Here is an 8,204-nt window from a genome sequence, read left to right as displayed (position 1 = left end):
GAATTCCATGTGTTAATCACTCTTTGGGTGAAGAAGTACTTCCTTTTATCCGTTCTAACCCGACCGCTCAGCAATTTCATGGAGTGCCCACGGGTTCTTGTATTGTGAGAAAGGGAGAAAAGTACCTCTTTCTCTACCTGCTCTTTCCCATGCATAATCTTATAAACCTCAATCATGTCACCCCTCAGTCGTCGTTTCTCCAAGCTAAAGAGCCCTAAGTGCTTTAACCTTTCCTCATAGGGAAAGTGTTCCAACCCTTTTATCATTTGAGTTGCCCTTTTCTGCACTTTTTCCAAAGCTATATCCTTTTTAAGGTGTGGTGACCAGAACTGCACACAGTATTCCAAATGAGGTCGCACCATTGATTTATATAGAGGCATTATGATATTGGCTGATCTGTTTTCAATACCCTTCCTAATAATCCCCAGCATAGCATTGGCCTTCTTTATTGCAGTCACACACTGTCTCGACATTTTCAGTGAGTTATCTACTACAACTCCAAGATCTCTCTCTCGATCAGTGTCTGCCAGTTCAGACCCCATCAATGTGTATTTAGTTAGGATTTTTGGCTCCAATGTGCATCACCTTGCACTTGGCCACATTGAACCCCATTAACTCTCTAATCATTAGATCCCATTTTAGCCATTTTCTGTTATGTTTCTAGGTCATGTGGAGAGGACTACTGAAGTGTAGGCTTGCCAGCTGCCTGGTTTTGTCCGGCAAATTTTCACTTAAGGTCCTCGTTCCCCATGCTCAGCGGAGTGCAGAAGACATTGCGCAATGTGTTGCCATTACTTTTGGATGGAAAACTGGAAACAATATCACCCTATTGTAAGACACTCTAGGAACTAACCAAATCTCTATGGCATTTACATCAACGTGTTGTGCAGCAACACAACACTTCCCATGCCCAGGTGTCTGCTTGTTTGATATATTTCCCAGTGGGAAGATGGCAGCCCTAGGACTCACCACTGGCTTACCTGGTATCTACTGACTTCTTGAGTTGAGGGAGAGGAGAATCCAAACAGTCTTGAACAGGAAGCTTTAGATTGCTTTCTACCATCTGACTTACTGAGATAGCACTGTGCTCACCCAAGGCAAGAGCATCACAGCTATGTACCAGCCCCGTAGCTAGGAATTTATTTATTTTTTTGTATTTTACATATGTGCATATGAGTGTGTGTGCACCTGGAAGTCATGGCAACCTCTTCAGCCTTTCCTCATAGGGAAAGGTGCTCCAACCCCCTAATCGTGTTGGTTGCCCTCCTCTGTACTTTTTCCAGCTTTGCACCATATCCTTTTTGAGATACGGTGACCAGAACATAGATCTTTCTTAATAATCCCTAATATATAGTTTGTCTTTGAAAATTACGTTTTTTTAAAGTTTAGGAATTCCAGTCATTTCATTTTCGGATTTTTGCACAAGTCGCGCATCAAGCAGTGCCACGCGCATCGCATCGCAACCGGCCCTCCTCGACGCCACTTCCCTCATGTATAAAATTCCACCTTCCTGGCTGGGAGCCCACCTGCGACGTTATGCTGCCCATACTCAGATATACTCACTTCTCTTTCCTGTCACTTCGTGTATTCCAGTACTTCTCCACGTCAGACGGTTATTAAAAGGATGGGAGGGGCCCTGCTAGGAAGAAAAAGTTGACCACCCTTGTGTTACTAGACTGCTGGCTCCTTTCACCGTGCCCTAGCCGGAGAAAAAGAGAAGAGATTGGATTTATACCCCACCCTTCACTCAGAGTCTCAGAGCAGCTTCCAAACTCCTTTCCCTTCCCCTCCCCACAACAGACACCCTGTGAGCTTTGGGAGACCTGGGTGGAGCGGCTCAAGTACTTCGTACTGTTCCAGGACATCGAGGGCGAAGAGAAGAAGAAGGCTCTCTTGCTCAGTTCCGGTGGGATTGCAACCTTGAGGCTAGTCCAGGGCCTCATCGCGTCCCAGTATCTGGTGTGTGTGTGTGTTTAACCCATGGGTCAGGTTCAAAGCTAGGTAGAGAGAAGCCCTCTTCCCCATCTTCTTTTGGGTTCTCTCATGCTAAGACCGCAGCCCATTAACCTGACTTCCCCTTCTCTCATCCTCAGTGTTATGAAGAGTCTCTCTGCTGAAAACCTCAGGTCAGGAAGAAAGAGAGAAGCGAGTCCTTCTAGTGCTATGTTTAGTAAATATGTGTGGGGAGGTTCGTTCCTTTTGTTCCCGTGACAACATGCTGGAGGCATGTTTATGCAAAACCTGCTCGAGCATGAATTCCTGGAAGCTGGCTGGACAGTGTTGCTTGAATGGACTTCATCAGTAAGATAGATCTAGGTTAGTCTGCTTACACAAAAATACAGAACTAAGCGGGCTAGCAGCAGCTCTTCTGTTTCAGAATATGACAGCAAAAGAAGTTTAATGGCGAATATGCATCTTTGTTCCTAGGCACAATTCCATCGGGTCACTTGGCCACTGTCCCACAAAGTTACAAGCACATTTGCCCATGGCTTCTTTTTGTAGAAAAAGCCCAGCAGGAACTCATTAGCATAACAGGCCACACCCAACAGCATAAACTCATTAGCATATTAGGCCATACCCTGACGGTTCCGCTCATTAGCCCGGGCGCCCCATGGCTGTGGGGAGCTCGGGCAAGCCGGCCCTTGGACAGGTCGGGGAAGGCATGGGGAGGCATTTAAATGCCTCCTTCCACGCCCCCCCCCCCGCCTTGGAGTCACCAGGGGGGTTTGCTCTCCAGGCCTTCCCTCTATAGCCACACAAGCAGAGGTTTTGGCTGTAGTAGGCATGGGCAACTCTGAAGCCAGCCGGAATGCCGTTCCTGCCCAAAAATAGCCCTGCATGATTTGCCTATTAAAATCAACAATGGATTTAAGAGCAAATACTCCTGCAACCCTATGCACTTTTACTAGGGGAGAGGGTCTGTTGAACTCAGTGGAACTGACTGCGATAGGCAAGTATTCTGTGTTGGGTTGCGCTCTGTAGGCACAACGACTGACCATTTCTTTGCTTTCCCACATCCCCTGTGCCTGTCCCTACAACAGCAGCAGCTTCCTCTGCAAGAGATCATGGCTGCCTCTAGGCTGTGAATGACTTCCCCAGACCATTTTTGCAGATCAGTTAAAGGTGCAGGCTGGGCTGGGTTTTTTCCATGATAAACTGTGGTAAATGGGCAATCCTAGAGGATACAATCCCATCAGAGTAAAGCTATAAGTCTCGCTAGGGGGAGAGATGTAAGCACTCTCCTGTGGGAATCCATAATTGTTTTTTAAAGTTTTTCATCTGGGTATTGGGAGAAGTGAGCAGTGACGCACGAAAGCTCCTACCCTGCCACAAATTTTTGTTAGTCTTTAAGGTACTACTGGAGAGGGCCACAGTGGCTCAGAGATTAAGATGGTAAATTACAGACTGGAAAGTCAGTAGCTGTAAGGGTACCATCGATCCATGAGTCACTTCTCAGTCAAGAGGATGACTTTATTGAAAAGATGTTTCACTAACAAGGTTTCTGTTTAGAATGACATCTGAGGAATCAAGCAGGTAGTATGAAAGGAGTTCAAACAGCCTCTACACCAATGAGACATATTCCCGCCCGGGAATAAAGAAGCGCCAAAGTCCTGGGAATCATAACGGTCTATGTAATCCCAAACATATATGTTCCCATAGTCAGATCTGACTGGCTTTCGAGCAAGGGAAACCTTTACCTTAAGGTGCTACTAGACTCTTGCTCTTTTCATTTGGGCTGCTAATTCCTTTTTAGAAGAGATATTATTATACCCAGCCACTGGATGATTCTCAGAGCCCCTCAACTGCTAGGGCCAAAGTTATTGGCATATTTAACTTGTTTCATGTTTCCCACAACAATTGGAGTGATGTCATAAACTGGGAAGATGTCAGATTGGCAAATGGCTGGGTGGAAAAAAAGAAGTCCTGTTGCTCTAATAGAGGCCTAATGGACTGGGATTGATTGCTTTGCCATGAAAAGTTTTAATTGCCCATTTCCACATATTAAGCCTCCCTTTTCATCTCCATCCTACTCATCAAATGACAGCCTGTTATGCAACACCATTGACCTGCCCGGAGCAAAACCATATACGGAAACCCTAAATCATCCCCTTGGCTAATTGTTCAACCTTGGAGGGTAGGGTGTTGGACCAAGCAACCCAGACTCTCTCATAGTCTGACAGGCATTTTCTGGTATGCCACAAGATGAGCCTCCTAACTGTTAACATTCCTTAGAGGTGCTAAAAGGCCAGGAAGGGGGACTGGAGTTAATGCGCACTGAAGTGATTTCATATGCTATTTGACTATTCTTCCTGCACCAGCAGTGCCTGAGCTGCCCAAAGGGCATTCTCACACATGATACCAAGGCCCAAAGGACTTGCGACGGTTGTTTTGTGCTTGGAACTTTAGGACCCCTTTCAAACAGCCTTTATCATTCATTTTAGTAGCCAGTTGTTAATGGGTTTTGGTGTTATTTCAGACACAACTGTTTTGGTTCCCAGCTGCTAACAGATTTTTCTTACCTTTTCATACAAAGCCACTTGGGTCCCATTTGCAGAGCAGGGCTGAGCTAGTTTTCTTCAAAACTGCTTTCTTCTCTTTTCAGGTCTTCTTTGTGTTTCTGAATTGCTGTCGCATGGTGTTTCAGATGTCTGAGGCACTTCTGAAAATGCCGCTTTCCCCCCACCCTTTTTTTACCTCAAAGCACGGGTCTCTGTGTGAGTTGGACTGGGACCACAACACTTGGGATTTAATTCTTTCCTTTCTCCTTGGAGGGGAACATAGTGAAGGTCACCTCCGTGCTTGAGAGGAGACAGATGGAATATAATGTCAGGATCTCAATTAATTTCTCTCAGCATTCCACAATTAAAGATTGTTGGGTGTTACAAGTCAAAACACTTCAGTATTTAAAGGGTTAATGATGTTTGTTAAGTCACATGTTTGTTTCTAACCAATCAGTTTAGACAACAGAGTGCCCAGGGGAAGTTTGGAGCTAATTTGCTAGTCTGATTGGAAACCAAGGTGTCAAGTATATAGCATATTGGTTTCTCCTCCCGTTCTTTGTTCTGACTGAGAACGAGACGCCATTCGGCTCGCCCCGTTTTACCTTTTAGCTGTAAGGATGTAGACATATTAGCTCTTTGTTATTTTCATATCCTGTGTACCTTTTTCCCATGTTAGGTTTATAGTAAACTTTTATATTTTAAAACACACCATGGACTCAGTCTCTTAATACTCTGCTGACTTACTGAATAAGAATCCCAACAAGGATACATCAATCTCCAATTCTGACATACTTATTTCCTTCACTGTGTTTCCCCCCAAACTGAACCCAAACAAATGGTAACCATATAAACGAAGCTTGTTATTCCTGAATCTTATAAACATCTTCATTATGTTACATGCTAATTTACTGCTCACCCTCTGCCTATATGTATGGACTGGTAAATTCTATTTCATTGTATCTGAGGAAGTGTGCTCACACACGAAAGCTCAATACCTTAAATAAAACTTTGTTGGTCTTAAACGTGCCACTGGACTCAAACTTTGTTCAAGTGTTTAAAGTATTGAACTAAAACCTGTGTTCAAATTCCAGTTCTGCTATGAAACTTTCTAGATGATCTTGGGCCAGTCACTCTCAGGGTCACTACTAGATAAAGCTCACACAGGGCAGCAGGGGTCATTTTGTAGAAAAAGAGGTGCAGGAGCTCATTAGCATAACTCATTAGCATAACTCATTTGCATATGCCATACCACCTGGTATCACCAGAAGTGTGTCAGAAGCCAACAACCACTGCTCAGGCTCCACTGGACTGTTTTGGATTGCTAGCTATGGGGGGGGGGATGCACAGATCCTTGTGCTCCTTGTGGCCCGGGGCTGCTGGGAGCAGTGGGCGGGGCTTGTTGCATGTGCCCGCCCCCTGGGCTCTTTACTGCAGGAGCTCCACTCCTGCAGCAAATGACCCCTGCAGGGCAGCATACTGGGCACTCCCTTCCCTGTACTTCCACATAGGGATTTGACCCTGTATGGCCAGCTGCACACCCCACTTTTTGGAGGAGCTTCCACACAATACCATGTTCATTTGAAGCAACACTCACGGGGCTCCCATACTTTCCTCCAGGATTATCCACCTCAAGATGGGACCTGGTCATGATGTTGCCAACCTGCAGGTGGGGCCTGGAGACCTCCCAGAATTATAATTTGCCCTGGAGAAAGTGGTTGCTTTGGAGGGTGGATTATTTGGCATTGTACTCTGCTGAGGTCCCTCCCCTCCCCAAGCTCTATCCCCAAATCTTCTGGCATTTCTCAGCCTGGAGATGACAAACGTAGACCCTCCAGTTCACCGAGTGATTAAAAACATACATGGAAGTGGAACGTTTTACACAAACTACCATGCTACTCTGCTTTTGTTTACTACTCTAGTATCTCTCATTCCTTACCCCCAACACTTTCTGCTATGAAGACCAGAGCTTTTTTCTGGGGGAATGCGCTGGAATGCAGTTCTGGAACCTCTTTAACAAAATTATTTTTAAAATGTTTAAAAGTTCGTGAGTTTTCAGTGTACACACATTGAAAAATTCATTTCCCTCTTGAGAGTTCCAGCACCTCTTTTTCCAAACAAACAAACAAAAAAGGTCCTGACCATGGCCAACCCCTGCTTAGCAGCCAGGATCTGATGAGATCAGAGATCTGATGTGATCGGGCTATCTTGTCAGGGCTATTCAGGCTACTTTTTATCAGCTCCATGGAGTTAACTTTCAGAGGGGTAGCCCCAGGGGTCATTTCCTGCAGGAGCACACAGGAGCGGAGCTCCGGCAGTAAAGAGCCCAGCGGGTGGGCACATGCAACAAGCCCCACCCCCTGCTCCCAGCAGCCCTCAGTCAGAGCAAGAAGCAGCCAGGTAAGTTGCAGAGCCTCCCCCCTGGCCCAAAACAGTCCAGTGGCACCTTTAAGACCAAGTTTTATTCAGGTACCACCTCTCCCTCCTCTGTGAGGGACAGATCTGCACGTCCCCCCATCCAATAGCTAGCAATCCAAAAGAGTCCAGTGGAGCCTGAGCAGTGGGTGTTGCCTTCTGACACATTACTGGTGATGTCGGGGGTGTGGCATATGCAAATAAGTTATGCTAATGAGCTCCTGAACCTCTTTTTCTACGAAATGACCCCTGGGCAGCCCTATTAGTCTGTTGTACCAAAAATAAACAGGAATCATGTAGCACCTTTTAAGCATTCCCGAATAAGCTTTCATGGACTTTAGTTAGGGTTGCCATCTCCGGGTTGGGAAATTTGGGGGGTAGAGCCTGAGGAGGGCAGGGTTTGGGGAGGGGAGGGACTTCAATGGGGGTATAATGCCGTAGAGTCCACCTTCCAAGGCAGCCATTTTCTCCAGGTGAGCTGACCTCTGTCGCCTGGAGTTCAGTTGTAATCCCAGGAGATCTTCCAGGTACCACCTGGAGGTTGGCAACCCTAACTGGAGTCCATTTTATCTGATGCTATGAATGGATCCTTACTGGGTAAACATTTTATTTAGGAGGTGCAGAAAGGGGGGGGTAGCAGGGTCACGGGGCTATGAAATGCAGGAAGTAGAGGGTGAAATGGAACTGGGTAAAAACTGAAATCTAAGTAAGAAAAACAAAGAGGCCGCTCATAAGTTTAATAAATTAACACCAGCCAATACTTCCTGCATTTCGTGACCAGTGTTCCCTCTAAGCAGAGTTAGTGTGAGCTAGCTCACAGTTTTTCAGCCTCCAACTCACACATTTTTGTCTTAGCTCAGGAAGGTTGTGGCTCCAGAGCAAACTAACTGATGCAGTAGCCAAATCACTCGCTCACAACTTTAATGCCAGTCGCTCACAAAGTAAAATTTTTGCTCAGAAGACTCCACAGCTTAGAGGGAACATTGTGAATCATGACCCTGCTGTTTGTGTTTTCATACCTCTGCATACATTAAAGGTCTACATATTGAAGTAGCTGATGTGGGGCCCGTGGGGCCCAACCCCCTAGCATTTCTTTCAGGGGCCCTCCCTCCCAGACTGACCCCAAACGGAATTAATGTAATTAACTTTGATTTGATTAGCTGTGCCCCCCCTCCGAGGTCCTCTCCCAAAAAAACCCTAGCTACTGGCAGTCTTTAAGCAGCGGCTGGACAAACACTTGCCAGGGGTGCTCTAGGCTGATCCTGCATCGAGGAGGGGGGTTGGACTAGA

Source organism: Gekko japonicus, unplaced genomic scaffold, assembly GCF_001447785.1.
Source record: "Gekko japonicus isolate JY-2015 unplaced genomic scaffold, Gekko_japonicus_V1.1 scaffold5037, whole genome shotgun sequence".
Lineage (NCBI taxonomy): Eukaryota > Metazoa > Chordata > Lepidosauria > Squamata > Gekkonidae > Gekko > Gekko japonicus.
Note: the sequence above shows the minus strand (reverse complement) of the source record.